The sequence below is a fragment of the Bos taurus genome, chromosome 4 (assembly GCF_002263795.3).
Source record: "Bos taurus isolate L1 Dominette 01449 registration number 42190680 breed Hereford chromosome 4, ARS-UCD2.0, whole genome shotgun sequence".
Taxonomy (NCBI): Eukaryota; Metazoa; Chordata; class Mammalia; order Artiodactyla; family Bovidae; genus Bos; species Bos taurus.
Genome location: NC_037331.1, coordinates 66,717,811 through 66,737,574, shown reverse-complemented (window position 1 = coordinate 66,737,574; position 19,764 = coordinate 66,717,811). Strand labels below are relative to the sequence as shown.

General features: G+C 42.1%; 1 protein-coding gene and 1 long non-coding RNA gene across 2 annotated transcripts in view; one reads left to right on the top strand and one right to left on the bottom strand.

The window, feature by feature from the left end:
* Window positions 1–19,764, top strand: part of CHN2 (chimerin 2) — a 337,298-nt gene that overhangs the window by 233,342 nt on the left and 84,192 nt on the right. The gene's annotated exons all lie outside the window — the stretch shown is intronic.
* LOC132345109 (uncharacterized) lies at window positions 8,973–15,086 on the bottom strand. The gene is made up of 2 exons (XR_009494239.1): window positions 14,748–15,086; window positions 8,973–9,471 (listed from the first exon to the last, which is right to left on the bottom strand). It is a non-coding gene; the product is annotated as an uncharacterized lncRNA (long non-coding RNA).

Here is a 19,764-nt window from a genome sequence, read left to right as displayed (position 1 = left end):
TGTAGCCCACCAGGCTCCTCTGTCCATGGGATTCTCCAGGCAAGAATACTGGAAAGGGTTGTCATGCCCTCCTCCAGGGGATCTTCCCGACCTAGGGATTGAACCATGTCTCTTTCATCTCCTGCATTGGCAGGTGGGTTCTTCACCACTAGCACCACCTGGGAAGCCCAGGCAGTGGAGTAGGACTGTTATTAATTGTATAAGCTTACTCTGCTGCTGCTGCTGCTAAGTCACTTCAGTTTGGTAAGTAATATATATAATCATTATATATTACATATAGAACAGATATTCTTGATTGTATCTATTATTTATCAACTATTATTTTCCATAGTTTCAGAATTAATCATATATACAAGTATTATATGTTGCTATATATAGTACATTAATATAATAATATAATTAATAATATATTAATATATAACAATATATTATTATATATTGTTATTTTTTTCTTTTTTTTAATTTTAATTTTTATTTTATTTTATTTAACTTTACAATATTGCATTGGTTTTGCCATATATCAAAATGAATCTGCCCCAGGTATACATGTGTTCCCCATCCTGAACCCTCCTCCCTCCTCCCTCCCCATACCATCCCTCTGGGTCCTCCCAGCGCACCAGCCCCAAGCATCCAGTATTGTGCATCGAACCTGGACTGGCGACTCATTTCATATATGATATTATATATATTTCAATGCCATTCTCCCAAATCATCCCACCCTCTCCCTCTCCCACAGAGTCCAAAAGACTGTTCTATACATCAGTGTATATATTGTTATTTATATATAATACACAAATATTATATGAAGAATATATTAACAATATAGACTACAATATATGAAGAGTACATTTCTATATTATGTATCACATATATATTTATGTATTATATATTACACACATATAATTATATCTATTATTAATAAACTATTAATATTTTCCCCTAGTTCCAGAGTTGCCTTATATAACTATCATGTATATTACATTATTCTGTTATAAATGCTAGTATATACAATATATATTATGTATAATATAAATTGTGTATTATGTGTTAATATCTTTATATAGTAGATATAATGTAATTATTGCATATTATAATATGTACTGTGAGTATAACTGGGCTTCCCAGGTGGCGCAGTGGTAAAGAGTCTGCCTGCCAATGCAGGAGATGCAGGAGGTGCAGGTTGGATCCCTGGGTCAGGAAGGTCCCCTGGAGGAGGAAATGGCAACCCACCCCAGTATTCTTGCCTGGAACATTCCACGGACAAAGGAGCCTGGCATGTTACAGTCCATGGGGTCCAAAAGATTGGACACAGCTGAACAGCTGAACACACACGTGTATAATTATGTGTGTGTGTGTGTGTGTGTGTGTGTAAAATTCCCAGCATTTTTATACCTACTTTCCTAGAATATAATCAAACTGCATCTCAGGTGTTCTCTGAATAGTCAGTGCCTTATTTCCCACAAAGCTGATTCTCAACAGAGGCAAGGACTGTCGAACTCTCCTCGGGGCTCTCCCGAGCCCTCCTTTTCTGCCTTGTCCCCACCCCGTATGTCTCACCTGCACCTTTTTAGAGCCCGGCTGTGTGCTGCTGCGCCTTGTTTCAGGCTGGTCTCCCCTGCTAGTTAGGAGCCACTCATGGTCCAGGTCAATGTCTTACTCCATTTTGTGCTCTCACAGGACTGACAGCCAAGGGACTTGTTCTTAAAAGATGATCAATGTTTGCTGAGAGGTGAAAGGAAGCAAGCAAGGAAGGATAGAAGGAAGGAATTTTCCAAGTTGGCCATTTGTCTGTGAAACATCCTTACTGTAACTTTCAAAACTAGGGAAGATCCACTAGGTAGAAAACCTAGGAATTGTTTAGGTTAAACCATATGAAACTGTTGATATTTGAGTTTTAGCCACAAGAAGGGCAGTTTCATGTGGCTCAAACTACTATCTATTTAATAAGAGTGCTTTTGAACCATGGTAAATATAAGACAGTAAGATGCTGGTGAACTGAAGACCTGAATTCTGAAGAGCCGCACAGGATAATATCGGAGTAATAATACAGGTTTGGCACTAGGTGGCAGGTTTTTTTAATTTTCTAAGTGATAACTATTACTCCACTTGTGTGTGTGTGTGTATGTGTGTGTTTGTGAATGTAAAAACGATATTCAGGGGCAGACACTTTGAGGGTTTGCTGGTTACTTGTTAGCTAGCTAGTTTGAAATAAGCACCCCTGTTCTCTAGCCAGCCCCGTGTTCTGAACCTACCACCAGATTAACACTCAATATAGGAGAGCAGATGGATCCTGTATCTTTCTTGTACTTTCAGCAAAGGTCAGCTGGGTTCCTTTCTCTTGCACAGGAATCATTCTGCCACAGCCAAGTCTGTACTGCTGGGCTGTTCAGGAGATCCTCTGTCCGTTCAAGGGCAGACCCCTTGCCTTCCTGCTTTGAGGCTATTTTACTGCCTCTGAGACAGGTCACCAGCGAGAAGAAGGCTCTGGAAGGACGTGAAAATCAAAGTAGAGCTGGTAATAGGTTTTGTGCACAGAGGAAGTTGAGGCTGTCGGTTTCAAATAACTGAGCTTCGTGTCGTCATGCTTCTGTCACCCTAACCACACAGAAGAGCAGTGACTTTGGGGACACCAGAAGCTCCTAATGACCATGCCTTCTGCAGCTTTATTTCCTCCAAAGTGGAGGGTGGTCCAGTGACTTACTTTGGCAGAGACATTTTCGCTCAGAAGATGAACCGAAAAATCAGAAATAACTGTGGAAAAAGCTCAGAGAGGTGTATGGTTAGCATGTATGCAAGCACCTACGAAGGCAGGTACTTGCCTGTGCAAATGAAACACTTGGAAGGTGCTGGAGAAGGTCACCAAGGGGGTCTGATTCCCGGCCCCTGGTTTGTATGAGAGCAGTCCTGGTCCTTACCATGGCCGCGTCAAAAAGAATACAGATCCTTGAAAATCAGCCAGCATTCTGATCTTTTCTTTCGGGGGGATGACCTAAAGGACTTTGGGAAAGTCAACAGCTTTTACAATTAAAACGCTGTCAGAGAGGCAGAACACAGAACTTGCAGTCAAATGTTTGGTGACTGTTAACATGGTGACTACTGAACAGGGATGAATATTAACTCCACATGTGGACATAAAATTCCTCACTGTGACAGAAAAATGTGTAGAGTTCTCCTTTGAAATATCTATACTCAATTTTAAAAAATTTTAATTGGAGGATAATTTCTTTACAATGTTGTATTGGTTTCTAACATACAATAACATGAATCAGCCAGTAAAGAATCTCAGATGGTAAAGAATCTAAATAAATAAACACACACACACACACACACACACACATACACATATATATATATATATATATATATATCCCCTCCCTCTTGAGCCTCCCTCTCCACTGCACCCCCATCCCAGGCCTCTAGGTCATCACAGAGCTCCAGGCTGGGCTCTGTGTTATTTAGCAGCTTCCCACTAGCTATCTCTTTTACACAAGGCAATGGCACCCCACTCCAGTACTCTTGCCTGGAAAATCCCATGGAGGGAGGAGCCTAGAAGGCTGCAATCCATGGGGTCGCTGAGGGTTGGACACAACTGAGCGACTTCACTTTCACTTTTCACTTTCATGCATTGGAGAAGACAATGGCAACCCACTCCGGTGTTCTTGCCTGGAGAATCCCAGGGACGGGGGAGCCTGGTGGGCTGCCGTCTATGGGGTCACACAGAGTCGGACACGACTGAAGCGACTTAGCAGCAGCAGCAGCAGTTAAATTTTAAGTCAGCAAGTATTAAAGGTCAAAGTTCATATACTATCTGTAGTAGTTTCCCAAGTGAGGGATTTTTAAGTGTTTTTCTCTTTGAGGGATATGTTTTGTTTTATTTTAAGCATGATTTTAACCCTTGCTGTTATTGATCCATTTTTAAAAGAATGATGGAGGTGCAGTTGAGAGCAGGGGCTGGGGAACCACACTGCCCTCTGGTCAGCTCTGTGGCCTGGGGCACATCATTTATCATCTTTCAGCCTGAGGGTCTTCTTAAGTAACCCAGTGTCGGTGAAGTATATTGTGGGACAGCAACTGCCACCTGCCAGGTGAGCTATGAATTCCAGCCACTGGTATACTGCTGGTTTAGAAAGCAGTTCCAGAACCTTAGTAAAATATGGAGTTTTACTTTGAAGTAAAAGTTGCTCAGTCATGTCTCTTTGTGACCCCATGGACTATACAGTCCATGGAATTCTCCAGGCCAGAATACTGGAGTGGGTAGCCTTTCCCTTCTCCAGGGGATCTTTCCAACCCAGGGATCAAACTGGAGTCCTTTAGTGAGTAATATTTCCTATGTGGTTCAGATCAAATTTTAAAGTCATTTCCATGTCTAATAGCCCATCTCTCTGGCTGTTGCTATAATAGGACTGTCTCTTCATTTCTAGAGGAATAGCCTCAGCTGATTTTCCTCCAATAATTAAAAAAAAAAAAAATACCAAGAGGGACATAAAGTTACTGATGTTTTCTTTCTTTTTTACATGTATTTATTTATTTGGCTGTGCCAGTTCTTAGTTAAAGCTTGAGGAACCTTCAGTCTTCATTGTGGCATGGGGAATCTCTAGTTGCAGCATGTGGGATCTAGTTCCCTGATCAGGAATCAAACCCGGGCCCCCTGCATTGAGAGCATAGTGTCTTAGCCCCTGGACTACTAGAGAAGTCCTCTGATGTTTTCAAAAAGGAATATTTATTTAGAAAAACCAAACACATAGCAAATTGCTTGCTTTATAAACATAAACCCCTGGGAATCATATATGTTTCTATGAGATGTTAAGGCTATCATTACCTGTGGTCAAGTCATGTTTGTATTTTACAAAGATAAACAGGTTTCTTTTGTGCAGTACTTCTCAGTGGGGTCATATAAGAATCTCCATGAGGAATTAGGGATGAGTGGTTCCCACTGTATTTGTCCATCGAACCCTTTCAGTGCTGAGCATCCCTTCAGATTGATGTTCTGAGAACACACGTGGAAAAAGTGGGACCAAAGGAAATGGAAAATAGAGGGAAGGTTTCCTCGTTCAAGGATCTGCTTTGTAACTTGCACTGTTATGGTTCTTTTTGTATATTTTTATACTTATATGATTTTTATATATTTTATATATTTGCCTTGTTAATTCCACTTCCTCCTTCAGTCCGCTCCAGGCCATGTTCCTGACTGTGCCTGTCCATATGAGGCCCTAGCATAAACATAATGGAAAAGACCTTGGGACTGAACTAGGAGCTCCAAGGGAACGCCTATGTTCTCTGAATCACAGGACTTCACAGGACTCACAGTGGAGAGAAGAGGGCAGTGACACTGGCGTTGATTTCATGCTTATTAGATATCACTTCAGGGATGGCCCCACTGTAAGAGTTATCTCACTTGATAATTGACTGGTGCTTGATGGCTCAGTGGGTAAAGATTCTGCCTGCAGTGCAGGAGATACAGGAGATGTGGGTTCAGTCCTTGGGTTGAGAAGATCCCCTGGAGGAGGGCATGACAACTCTCTCCAGTATTCTTGTCTGGAGAATCCGATGGACAGAGGAGCCTGGTGGGCTACAGTCCAAAGGGTTGCAAAGAGTCAGACATGACTGACCATGTTACTTAGCTTAGCTTATAATGTACCGCCCACTTCCCCAGCCCTGAGTGGGCTACTGGCAGAAGCCTTCTGCTGAAGAAAGGGGCTTTTGCCCAAAGCCACATCTTCCTTATTAGAAGCAGTCCACATCCAATGACCAGGTAACACAGAGGCATAAAATCTCAGCTCATTGCCCCAGTTCAGGACAACTGTCAGGACCAGCCGTGCTTCAGAACTCCCTGGGTTGGCTGAGGCCTTTGTCAAGATTGCATCATAGCAGCCACATCTCCCCTGCCCAGTCCTGCTTCCTTTCCTTCTCCGTAGGCATTGATTCTGAGAGTGCCCCCTAATAAACTTCCTGCACCTTGTGCTCACCTTGGAGTCTGCTTCTCAGGGAACTTGACCCATGATAATCTCACAGGGAGTATGAAATCTCCGGCTACAGACTAGAGGTGGATAGTAACCACTCTATCTTCTTTTTAACTTCTGTCTCAAGCTTCCATGCTGCCTAATAGTGGTATCTTAGTCTTTGTCAGTTCAGGGATTCCCCTTCCCTCTTCTTCTGAGTTACACCCTTCCCATGGGACTTCAGGAGTTACCACCTCTCTGTGCCAGCATCCATGAGACACTGTGTTCTATCCGCTCCCTGCTTTCTGGTCCATACCCCATTTGCAGCTACCTGCTTCTTGGCTCAACCCCCAGGTCTCTCCCTCTGGTCCCTTCTCAGTGCGGGTCCTTGTGTCTGCTGCGTGGGAGAGGCCATTCTCTCACCTCTCACCCATGCTCAGCTACTTTGAGATACCATGAAACTGCTGAATCTTCTGTTACAGACATAATTTCCTTACTTCAAAAAGAAAAAGTGCCATGTGGTTAACGTTCCATTGCTTAGCACTAAAGGTTCTGTTCAAAGTAAACCATTTAGAGTTGTGCAGAATGTCCTGAAGAAGCAATTATTTTTTGGTGTCCTTGGCTGTAAAAAGGCCATCACATATGTTCTCCTTCTGCAGGAATAGATTTTAAATTAGCTCCATGCAGTCGCCCATGTTCTGTTAACATGTATCTATTGAGCATCTTCCATTTGCTGGATGTTCTTTGAGACTCTGAGGACACAGTAGTAAACAAACACAGGAAAGGCCTATGGTTTCAGAGGGTTTAGAATCTGCCTCCCTGGGCTTTCTTGGCAGGCATTTGGTCCCCACTAAGCCAAGACTTCTTTAGAAGTGATTTCAACATTGAGGGTGACCAGTAAGATGGCGTTTGTCCCTGTTTCCAGTGTCATGGTTTTGTGGGATCTCACACTCCATGGCCCCCTCCCAAGGGGACATCAATGCTCCCTCTGCTCACTTGATTGTCACAACTGATGTCTCTGTAAGGAGTCAGCGGCTTACACAGAATATCTCCGTGAACTGGTAGTACACAGGCCACATCTGGCTGACAGACGTGTTTTGACTGGTTTCCACATTGTTTTTAAAAAGTTCTAACTTTGGAGATTTTATAAACAAACTCACATTTCTGTTTTCTTTTTTAAAAATTCATAATATCTAGTAGTTTGAGGTTTACAGCCTCACCAGGCTTCTCTGTCCATGGGATTCTCCAGGCAAGAATACTTGAATAGGTTGCCGTTTCCTCTTCCAAAGGATCCTTCCTACCCAGGGATCAAACCTGCATCTCCTGCATTGGCAGGTGAATTCTTTACTACTTGAGCCACCTGGGAAACCCCTCATGTAGCAATAAACCTAGAAAGTTAGAAGCCACCCCCACTCCCATGGGGCAGATGCTTTGCGTTTATTACAGTTAGGTCATCCAGCCAACTTCTCTCCTCTACTTTCCCTCCCTGGCCTCTGGAGGCCTATTCCTGCAGGACTTTATCTTTACATTAACCAAGACTAACAATGCTGTGTCCTGGGCCTTATTGTATTGTCCCCACATAGTATAGTATTTACCTGACTGTGCTTGGGCATAACGTTTTGTACCCCATGGTGACTCAAATGGTAAAGAATCTGCCTGCAGTGTAGGAGACCCTGCCTGGTTCAATCTCTGGGTTGGGAATATCCCCTGGAGAAGGGAATGGCAACCCACTCCAGTATTCTTGCCTAGAGGATTCCATGGACAGTGGAACCAGGTGGGCTGTAGTCCATGGGGTCTCAAAGAGTCAACTGAGCAACTAACACATTCACTTTTTTCACCTTTATTAAGCAATTGTATAAAAAACAGTCATAGGACACTCAGTATTACTTGTGATGTGGTACACCACATCATATACTTTATAACAACATCCGTGGCAGTCATTGGTGTTCTTCGTGAGATACTGGTTGTTCATGTCTTTTCTGGGTAATACTAGAATGCACAACTTGGTCCCCATGTGGTTGGGTGGATAGGAAATAATGCATAGGATTTAATCTGTGATGCAAATACTTTATTTCCAGGCCCTGGCATGATCTGCCAGTGCAAGATCCTCCAGACATTTTCCTCCAGCCGTGACAACCAGGATGCACCCAAGATGATATCTGCTGTCAGCCTGTGTCCCAGAAAGAGGAGGCATGGAGCAGAGTCCCCAGCCAAACAACAGAGACTGTGTAGCATGAGTGAGAAATAGATCTTTGTTCACCCAAGTAACTCAGATTTGAGGAATTTTTTTTTAATTACTGCAACAGACCCTAGCTTATATTGAGTGATACAGTCCATAAAAGAGATTTCTCTTAGAGAACTAGAAATAATCTTCTTCTCAGAAACTAGTTTCCCTTATCTTAAGGACTGTAAGAATCTTCTTTAGCATCTAGGAGTCTCAAAATCATCTCTTACTGAAGTATAGCACCTTGTGATATTTGGTGGATATTCTAAATTTTCCCCTAACTCAGTATTTTTTAAATATCTTATTTTAAAGAGGCTTTTTTTTTAAAAAGAAAGAGCAAGATATAAAAATAAACAAATAATTATATCCATAGAAAAGAAAGAAAGTGAAAGAAAGAAAAGTGAAGTCGCTCAGTTGTGTCCGACTCTTTGCAACCCCATGGACGGTAGCCTACCAGGATCCTCTGTCCATGGGATTTTCCAGGCAAGAGTACTGGAGTGGGTTGCTGAGGTTACTTTCAAATATATGTATGTGTCTGTTGGGAAAAAACAATTTTTAATCCCTTAAAAAATATAAAACCTGAGAATTTGCTACACACATTTTACAGGTTCTGTGGTGAGTGTGGTGTTTAATTCCAGGACTTTCTAAGATATAAAAGTAGATTGTGAGAGAGGTTAGTAGAGTACATGAAACATGTCACCTTAAAAAATTTCTTAGTGTTTCTGTAACTTATAATAGCAAACGATTATGAATTACTAGTTTTAAAGTTCCCAGTAGTAGATTGAAAATATTTATGAGGAAATATGTGGTTTGGGTTTTTTTTATTTATTTTTGTTTAGTGTGTAGCAAAACTTACTGATCCTTAGCAGAGAGGGTCTTGCTTAAGCAAGTACCCTGGGACAGACACAGCGTCTCTTGAGTTATCCTCTCTGTTAGTTTTGTACTGCTATGTAACAAATTGCCATACATTTAGCAGCTTAAAAGAACACTCATCAACTTACAATTCCGTAAATCAGACATCCAGGTGGATTCAGTCAAGTCCCTGCTCATAGTGTTGCAAGGCCCAAAACTGTGTGGACAGGTCAAGGCCCTGGGGAGAAATTCACTTCTAAGCATTCAAGTCGTTGGCTGAATTCAGATCCCTGAGCCTGTAGGTCTGAGATTCTCATGTCCTTGCTGGCTGTCAGGTACTCTGGTCTTGGCTCCTCAAGGCTATCATTACTTCTCACATGGTCCCTTCATCTTCACATCCAGCAGTTCAACACCCAGTCCTTCTCATACTTCAGATCTTCCAGACTTCTCCATCTGCTGCAAGCCAAAGAAAATTTCTACTTTTAAAAGGCTCAGGATCATCCACCCAGATAATTTTCCCATCTTAAGATCAATTGATTAGTAGCCATAATTACAGCTGCAAAATCCCCTTTACCACATAACATAATTTTGCGACTCGCTGCCATGTAAAGAATCAGGTAAGTAACACCAAGTGGTAAGGTCATGGGGCCACCTAGAATTCTGCCTACCAGCCCCCCAAACCCCAACATTGTACCACTAATCTCCCAGAACCCTCAGGAACTCCTTTCCACCTATTTATTTCCACCAACCCTTATCTTTTCTGGAGAATCCAAAGCTAGTTGTTACCCATATATCTGTTTCAAGCAAGCAAGTCATTAGTGCAAGTACATATTTCTTATTTATGTGTGCTTTGCTTGTCTGGAGTATAAGGTATAAGGTGGTGCTGGATAATATGGATAATATGTAGGAAAGGTGAGTAGGCAGTACAATGAAGTGACTGGGAACAAGAACTCCAGAACTAGACTTGTTTATTCACTGCACAACTTTGACTATTTCATTTCACCTCCGTGTGCCTCAGTTTCTTCATCTCTAAAATGGAGACTATAAAAGCAACTACTTCATAGGATTGTTGAAAAGATTGAATGAGTTAGTATGTATAAAGTACTTAAACAGTGCCTGGTATAGAGTTGCCACTACATAAGTTAATGTTTTAATTAGAATAATGGCAGCCGCTAAAACACAGAAATCCCCAAATCTTAGTGGCTTAATGCAATCAAAGGTCATTTGTCATTTGCATCAGTTTAATGGGGGTGTTTTTGGTGGATAGCCTTCCATGAGGTCGTTCAGGAACCAAGACTCCCTATATCCTGTTGTTCCATCTTCCTCTAAATCACTGGATCTCAGAGTATAATCCAAGGACCCTAAAGTTCCTGAGACCCTTTTAGGTTAATTCCACAAGGCCCCCTTTTCTGGCTTTTCATCTGGAAAGGTTTGGATTTTTTTTTTTCATATTCTTCAACCAACACAACATAACAGGTAGAATAAAAAAGCATATGTGAAGGCTTCCCTGGTGGTCCAGTGGTTAATAATATGCCTTGCAATGCAAGGGACACTGGTTCGAGAAGATCCCACATGCCTTGGAGCAACTAAATAGAGCCCATGAGCCACAACGACTGAACCTGTGTATTACAAATACTGAAGCCCACACACCTGGAGCCTGTGCTCTGCAACAAGAAGAGCCACCACAAATGAGACGCCCGGAGACTGCAACTAGAGAGTAGCCCACTCACCACAATTGGAGAAAGCCCATGTGAAGCAACAGAAGCCCACCATAGCCAAAAAATAATAATAATCAGCACATGTAAGAATCCAACTGTCTTCTAAGTTAAACATTAGAGTTTCAAAAAATGTCAAGTAATGCCACTTTTGCCACTAGATATTTTTTGTTTGGGCCAATAGGGTTGATTTTTATAAAAACATTATTTTATTCATAATTAGGGATTATGGTGTTTATAATATTTATATTTTTATTTTTTTAACAAATAGGATTCTAAAATATTCTTGATAACTCCTAATTGATGTAACCCATAGAAACAAAAACATTTTGGGGTCCGAAAAAATGTTAGGAGTGTCAAGGGGTTCTGAAAACCAAAAGTTGAGGATCCAGTGATACAGATGCTGGGAGACTCATCCAGTCCTCTGGCTGAGCAAACCCAGAGGATGGTGTCAGGAGGTTTTTATGTCCTGGAAGCGGCACATGACTTCTGTTTCACTTTGCTAGCTGAAACTCAGGCACATGGCTGCACCAAACCAGAGGGAGCCTAGAGAACGTTGCAAGCTTTTGTTCAAGAGACTGTAGAAAAGGGTTTAGTCACCATCACAGTCTATACTGTATTTGACCATTGTCAAGGGTTGTTTGGTTTGGTTTGGTTTGGTTTTTGGTTTGTTTGTTTGTTTGTTTTACCCTACATATGTATCACACATATCTTGTTTAGTATTTTCCAAGGGCAATAATATTTGGCTAAACATACTCAGACAACTTCAAAAAGATTTTAGGATTGTAACATGAGCCTACTTTTTGCCCTAGTAGTTTAGAAGTTGGCAAAGACTTATCTGAAATAGCAAAGCATTTAGCCAAAGAAGTAAAAGAAAAGATACCAGTCTTTTTTAGAACCAAACCCAACCAGGTGATTAAATGGTAACAGTGAAATGTTCTATAAACATTTCTGATCCCTTTTAAAACCAACAGTGAGGGATAACTGGAGCTAGACTGAGAGGTTCTTTGTTTTGTTGTGGGTTTGATTTGGTTTTTGCTTTGATATCTTATACCACTCACAAAATCTGCTTTGTAAATTGAGAAATTGATAACCTCTGGCTACCTACAACATGAGTTAGACTTCTGACACTTTGGGGAACAAAGCCTGAGTTACAGAGAGAGAGAGGGAGACCCCTAGCTCAGGGTTCAGTTGCCTGGAGTTTGTGATTAAGTTCTAGAGCACTAAAACTTTGAGAGCAATAGTTGAGTGGGTACGAGTATTTATTGTTGTTTAGTTACTAAGTTGTGTCCAACTCTTTGTGACCCCATGGACTGTAGCCCACCAGGCTCCTCTGTCCATGGGATTCCCCAGGCAAAAATACTGGAGTGGGTTGCCATTTCCTTCTCCAAGGGATCTTCCTGACCCAGGGATGGAACCCGCCTCTCCTGCTTGGCAGGTGGATTGTTTACCACTGAGCCACCTGGGAAGCCCCGGGTGCTAGTATAGGCTTACACAAAACTGTAAGGTGGAAATTTGATTTTTAAATTTGCTGTGACTAGAGTAAATTTAGATGTTCATGTTATCTATTTGTGTGAAAATTTGTATGTAACAGTATGCTTTTGTGCTATATGTGGGTTTTATCATATGGTAGAGACTCTTGTACAACTTGCAAGTTGTATAATAATTCGTAGCTGTATCTTTGCTTTCATATGTTCTTTATGCTCTAGCTTATTGGAGGTATAAGACCTTGCTAAGGAACATCAGCACACCGTTCCTAGGAAAAAGTCAATCTACTTAAGAGTCTTCCCTTTGTGAAATCACTTCTATTGTGTTTAAAAGAGAAGCAAGCTTTGCCGAGGATATAAAATTTAGTATTTTCTTAGTGTTTAAAGGTCACAATTCTTTGTAAATAACAGTCTGGCTAACAGATTTTAATCTTCAGGGCATTTTTTTGTTTCCTTAACAGAGGCCAATGTAGGTGGTTTGAGGACAGTTTAGGGCAGGTGGTTTCATCATGTACCCAGGCTCTTTTATTCCCCCTCTGCCAACCCCCACCCCACCACCCCACGTATGGCCTTCCCTCTCAGTTTGGTCAGCCAGGACACAGCAAGATCATTGTTGCATCACAGGTATCACATGACACAAGGCAGCAAGGGAGGTGGTAGAACACCAGGACTGCTCCATTCCTCCCTTCACAGGAGAAAATTCTCCCCAGCAGACTTTTCATCATCTCACACTGACCAGCACGGGACCCAGGCCTTTTCCTAGGCTGGTCAATGACAAAAGGGAATAGGGAGCTGTAACTGGCTTGGACCAGCCTTGACCAGTTCTCTCTGGATCTGGGTATACTGTTGCCCAAACCAAATCAGGGTCGGGTTGGCAAATGAAAATAAAGGAAGAGTAGCTATGAGCAAAGAATCAAGACGATTTGCCCCAGAGGATAACCAGTATAAGTGCTCCTTGTGTGTGGAACAAACACAACTCAGAGAGGATGAGCAGAGTACAGCCGCCCAGTTAAAATGCCTACAGGGCGACTTCCTGGTGGTCCAGTGGTTAAGACTCTGAGCTCCCAATGTAGGGGGCATGGGTTCAGTCCCTGGTCAGGCTAAGATCCCGTATGCCATGCTGCATGACCTAAATAAATAAATAAATAAAATGCCTGCAGTTGGGGAAGTTTTCTCCTGCTACTGGAATAAAAATTCTGTCATGCCCCTGACCCGTCTAGTCACTTGCAGCTAGTAGAAAATTCTACCATCACTTTCGATCTCAAAGCACAATCTGGTTTTTTGTTTGTCTTTTATTTTTTTTAATGTTTATTTATTTATTTGGGCTTCCCTCATGGCTCAGTGGTAAAGAATCCGCCTGCCAATTCAGGAGACACTGGAGACACGAGTTCATTCGCTGGGTCAGGAAGATCCCCTGGAGGAGGAAATGCCTACCCACTCCAGTATTCTTGCCTGGGAAATCCTATGGACAGAAGAGCCTGGTGGGCTCCAGTCCATCAGGTCGCAACAAGTCAGACACGATTAAGCAACTAAGCATGCACACATTTATTTATTTACTTGGCTGCACCAGATCTCAGTTGCAGCGTGCAGATTCTTTAATTTTCACTTGCAGCGGCCTGTGGGATCTAGTTCTCTGACCAGGGATCCAACTCAGGCCCCCTGCATTGGGACCTTGCAGTCTTAGCCACTGGACCTCCAGGGAAGTCCTGACAATCTGGTTTTCTTTCTTTTTTTTTTTTTTAATCATACTTATGTATTTTTGTTTATTGATTGGAAGCATTTACTTGAATTTGTGTGTTAGTTAATCAAGTTTCTATTTTGAAATATCCCAATCAATTCATTTCAAGACCTTTTCTAATCCATTTGTTTAAGTTTACAATCTGGTTTTAATAATTAGAATTCCTAGTCTTGAAGCATACTAGAAAGTCCAAGTGTCTCTCCCCCAGCCCTGGCTGACAGAGAGGATGCCTGCTGCGTTGGAAGGACTGTGATCAGCTTGTTTCTTCCCCCACACTTGTTCCCCAGCTCACTGCCCATAGCGCAGGATGCAGAGATGGGGGAGAGCTCTTACTTGACTGGTATTATCATAGGAAAGCTTCACAATCAATGGGCCTGGTAAGCACATTTGTGGGTTATGGAAGTTGCCCCACTAGACCCTTCTGAATGCAGTTCTTATGAGGTGGGTATTACATAGGTGACCGTATAACTGATCCTCCAAACTAGACAGTAAAAGTGAGAGTGTAGGGGGTGAGGATGGAGGAGTATTCATTTAACCAGACCAACTGTCATGAACTGGAACCATCGACTGTCTGGAGCCATCAGGGAGAGTAGCCAAAGGTCCACCTTGGCAACGCACTTGTGCCTGCAGTGGCCTCCTGCCCCACAGCCCCTGCTTTCCCAGCTTCCCGTTTCACCAAGAACTCTCCTTTCAAGTTCCTTTAACATTCCAGATTATCCTAATGGCCTGAATTGGAAAGATTCCCTCTCTGCTCTGTGACCCATTTCTGGTCCTCAGGTAGCATTTACTTACAGTTGCCCGGAATTGGATAGAAATGCTATTTCTTCCAAGATGCAGCCCATCAGTCTCACCCTGCAGGCCCACAGCCCCTAGGATCCATCTTGAGATTGTTCTGGTTGCCTCAGCATCAGTCAGATATACCTCCATTGCTGCAAGAGTCAGGGGTTTGGGACTTATAGCTGAGTCAGCCCAAACAGTCTCCTCTTGAATCCTTTCCCAGTGTTGAAGAACCTCCCATTTTCTTATCCTGCTCTGTGTTGGGAAGGAAGGGCGTCTTAGAGTTGAGAACTGGTTTTCACTGGTTCCTTTGACTCTCTGTCTTAATTCTGTATTTACTGCTAAGGACAAACATTCAGCAATAACCTCTTGACCCAGAAGCATGAATGATGTGTTTTTCTGTAACGTGCGATGTTCCTAAAGGCCACTGGAGTTCTGTAGCACTGCAAACTCCCTCAGCGAATGGCCCCAGGCTAACTGGTATTCTAGTCAACTTCTGCTTGCTTCTCTTCCCCTTGTCAGCTGTGAACTCTAACCACCACATCTCTCTCCCTGTAAATCCATTGTCTCTAGTTTGCTGGCCAAAGAAAACCAGAAAGAAATGAAGCTTTTCAAGGTTAGCCAATTGAAAGATCCCAACTCAGAAATCTACATGTTACTCACCCACTACACCAGAGGTATAGGTGATCTCACTGCTCAGAACTGCCACCTCTTGTTTTTCCTTTGTGCTCTGGGCACATGAAACTCTTGGAACTCTAGCCACCAGTGAATTGAGGCATAGGTACAACTTGAGGCCTCACCCAAAGTGCAACTGGGACAGCAAGAATTTCCCTGAAGTCCCTGTGTATACACACATGCATTGATGAATTCATTCTGCTCTTGTATTGGGGAGCCAACCAGAGGAAGAGAGAAGGCTATCTGTGTGACTTGGGTATGGGAGTGTGGGTATGTGTCTGTACTGGAAGGAACCAACAATATTAGTAAATACATATGGAAATAGAATAGATTGAACTGTACCTGTCAATTAAACAGCCTGACATTTAACTAACATTTTTAAAGTGAAGATCAGAAGACCAAAAAATGTAAAATCAAAGTATGTGTGAGGCTGTGCTCTCTCTGAAGGCTAGCTATAGGGAAGGTTCTTTCCTTGCTTCTTCCTAGCTTCTGCTGGTTGCCAGCAACTCTTAGTGGAACGTTAAGGCTTATAAGACACATCACTCTAATCTGTGCCACCATCTTCACACACAGCTCTCTCCCAGTGTATCTCTTTGTTCAAATTTCCCTCTTCTGCTGCTAAGGACACCAGTCATTGGGTTAAGGGCCCACCCTAATCCAGTGTGACCTTCTCTTAACTTGATTACATTTGCAAAGATCCTATTTCCAAAAAAGGGCACTAACACAGGTTAAAGGGGTGAATGTATCTTTTTTTGGTGGGGGACACAGTTCAATCCACAACAGACCTAAAGACACAATACTTGCCCTCGGGAAACTTGCCATTTACGATATTCAGAAAAGATACAAACAGACCATCCATGAGAGAAAAACAAGAGTAATTGGTCAGTATATCCTATCCAGTCAGTTTTTTTAAAGGGCCAAATGAGAGAAAGCAAAAATCAGAGCTCGAGGGAAAGAGAGTGACATCCAGTGTGTGGTCCAGGGACTAACAGCATCCTCATTGCGTGGAAACAGGTTAGAAATGCAGATGGTCTGGTCCCAGCCCAGACCGATGGAATTAGTTACTCTGGGTTAGGCCTAGCAGTCAGTATCTGAAGCCAGGAGACTGTCCTGCAGGCAGAGGATAAGAACCACTCATCCAGAAACTCAGAAATGTCACCTTCCTCAAAGCTGGAACGGATCAGACTTTGTGCAGCATCTCAAGGCTATGGTTTTTCCAGTGATCATGTAAGGATGTGAGAGTTGGACTATAAAGAAAGCTGAGCACCAAAGAATTGATGCTTTTGAACTGTGGTGTTGGAGAAGACTCTTGAGAGTCCCTTGGACTGAAAGCAGATCCAACCATCCCATCCTAAAGGAGATCAATCAGTCCTGGGTGCTCATTGGAAGGACTGATGCTGATGCTGAAACTCTAATACTTTGGCCACCTGATGCGAAGAGCTGACTCATTTGAAAAGACCCTGATGCTGAGAAAGATTGAGGGCAGGAGGAGAAGGGGATGACAGAGGATAAGATGGTTGGATGGCATCACCGACTCAATGAACATGAGTTTGGGTAAACTCTGGGAGTTGATGATGGACAGGGAGGCCTGGCATGCTACAGTTCATGGGGTCGCAAAGAGTCAGACACAACTGAGCAACTGAACTGAACTGAAGGAAATCATTAAGCTGAGACAAAACACATGCACATTTCTCCATATCCTAACCTACTGGAAGAGCCTGCCACACTTTTTTTTTCATGCTTTGCATCATAGTGAGGGGTGAAAACTGGATTGGTTAGTTCTAGAATAGAGTTAATCAGCCCAGCCTATTCACTAAGGTGCAGGATGAAATGGTCCTCTCACTAGGTTCTGCTCACCCTAAAGTTGTGACATCTGTACTGCGAGGTCAAAGGCAGTGTGCGTGCCAAGCCTTGGGCTGGAGAACGCTGAATACTGGAGCCGTGACCCTCTAGCCTTCATATTCCCACCAGTTCTGGGAATTTCCCGAAGGGAAATATTTGGATTCAGTGGAAGATTCTACATCTCTAACCAGCAAGCAGAGATGCTAAAACTGCTGGGTCCTGGGATGCCCCTTCCCTGACTCTGTCTTTAAACAGTATGGCTAGACAGCATGTTAAGGACCTCACTATTTATCCACACTTTTAAAATGGGTTAATTAGCTTTTATACCACTATACTTATATTTGAAAACTCTGTTTGAAAACTAAATATTTGGACATTATGTTTAACATTGAACACGTTTAAACATTGATGAAAAAAAGCTATCATTTTTTAAACCATCCATGAGCATTTGTGAAGGTAGAGTTTTACCCCAGAGTTCCATTGTAGCTATATGCCAAATGAGAGAGGCCCCAGTGTCCCCTACTTGGCTCTCTGAAGAGCAGCCTGATGCTGGGGTGAATTAAGGCAGCCTTACCTTCTGACATTTAGTGGTATTTGGTCTCATGCACACAGAAGTGTTGTGCCTGCTGACTCACCATGTGAAACAACAGGAGGAAGTATCCAAATTCTCCATAAATTATGAGGAACAACATTTGTCCCCAGAGTTGTTTAGTCAACTATATCTGTACAACCCAAGTTCCTAAGACTTCTGATTCTTTCTTTAATGCACAGGGGGAGAGTATTTGAGTAAACAACTTTATTTCAAGTGGATATGCAGTGAAATCGGTTCCCATGTATGTGTGTTAGTCACTTAGTCGTGTCCAACTCTTTGTGACCCCATGGACTGTAGCCCACCAGGCTCCTCTGTCCGTGGGATTCTCCAGCAAGAATACTGGAGTGGATTGCCATTTCCTTCTCCAGGGGATCTTCCTGGCCCAGGGATTGAACCCGGGTCTACTGCATTGCAGGCAGATTCTTTACCATCTGAGGTACAGGGAAGTCCCTATGTATGGGGCTCCCAATACGTTTAAAGTGAATTCCCAGGGTTTCAAACACTTTTTAAAGTATAGTTGCTATATAATATTATAGTTACAGGCATACAACATAGTGATTCACAATCTTTAAAGGTTATACTCCATTTATAGTTATCATAAAATATTGGCTATATTCCCCATGTTGTAGGGTTTCAAATTTTTATATCCCAATTGCAACTTTTTAAAGTAGAGAGTTCTTTACCGTCTGAGCCACAAGGGAAACCCTAAAGATGAAAAAGAGATAGCATGCCTGAACAGGGACTTGAACCCTAGACCTTCAGATTAAAAGTCTGATGCTCTACCAACTGAACTCCTGTCCCCTGCCCTATTTCTTCCTAACATTTGCATATAAAGAAATATATACTTGTCCTATTTTTTTTTAATTAATTTAAATTTTAAAATAATTTTTGGTTTTTATTTTCTTACCATATAATTTAAATATTACATTTTCATTGTATAAAATTAGAAAACATACATTTAAAAATCATTTGTTGTATATCCTTAACCTAGCCTTGCAGAGACATGTATTGTTTTTATCTACCCAACACTTAAGCCATTTAAAACCATAATAGACCCCAATGGCTTCTTCCTGCTAAGGAGTTTAGCATAATCTCTCTGGGTAGATAAACCTTTGTTTAGGAAAATATCTTGACAGGTCATTTATGAAATGGAAAGCTCTCAGGAAGGGGTTGGAAAAGAAAAAGGAAAAATGGAAAGCTACCTTTTTCTTTAAAAGTTTCAGATTTATATGTATATAAAATTTATAGTAATAGTATACATAAAATTGTTTTGGATCATTTTATATATATATAGAGAGAGAGAGAGAGAGCGCGTGCGCGCGAGAGAGAGCACAAGCTCCTGGATTGTTGAGGAGGTGAGGTCAGAGCAAGAAGCTAGAGCTTTGTGAGGCCAATGAGAATGGTTCTGGAACTTCAAAGAACACAGACTTTTGATAAACAATTTTGAGTGGTTTGCTAGGTGTTCCTTTAAAAACACTGTTCTTCCCCATCCCTTACCCTGGATCTTTAATAAAATCTGCTACACACATAGTTTCAGAGTGGAACATGGGGGAATAAAGGAAATGTGGTGATGGATAATATAGGACAACAGTGGGCAGAAAAGGGATAATCAGTGCAGATATAAAACAAACTGTAATTTTAGCAAAAACAGAGACTCAGATCCTGAGTGATAGAGAGACACACCCCACAACACCCCCTCTTCCCTGCTGCCCAGAAATATTCGAAGGGCCACTGAATCTCCTGCCGGTTGCAATAAATACGATTCAGATTCAAGAGATTCACTCCGCTTTACTTCAATGCTAACAGTCAAGTAACCCTAACAATCATTACCTGAGAACTCAAGTCTGCTTTTTCTCTCATAACTATTTATTATGAACATTTTTCTAGATTACCAAGTAATCCTTAATAAAATCATTTCTAACA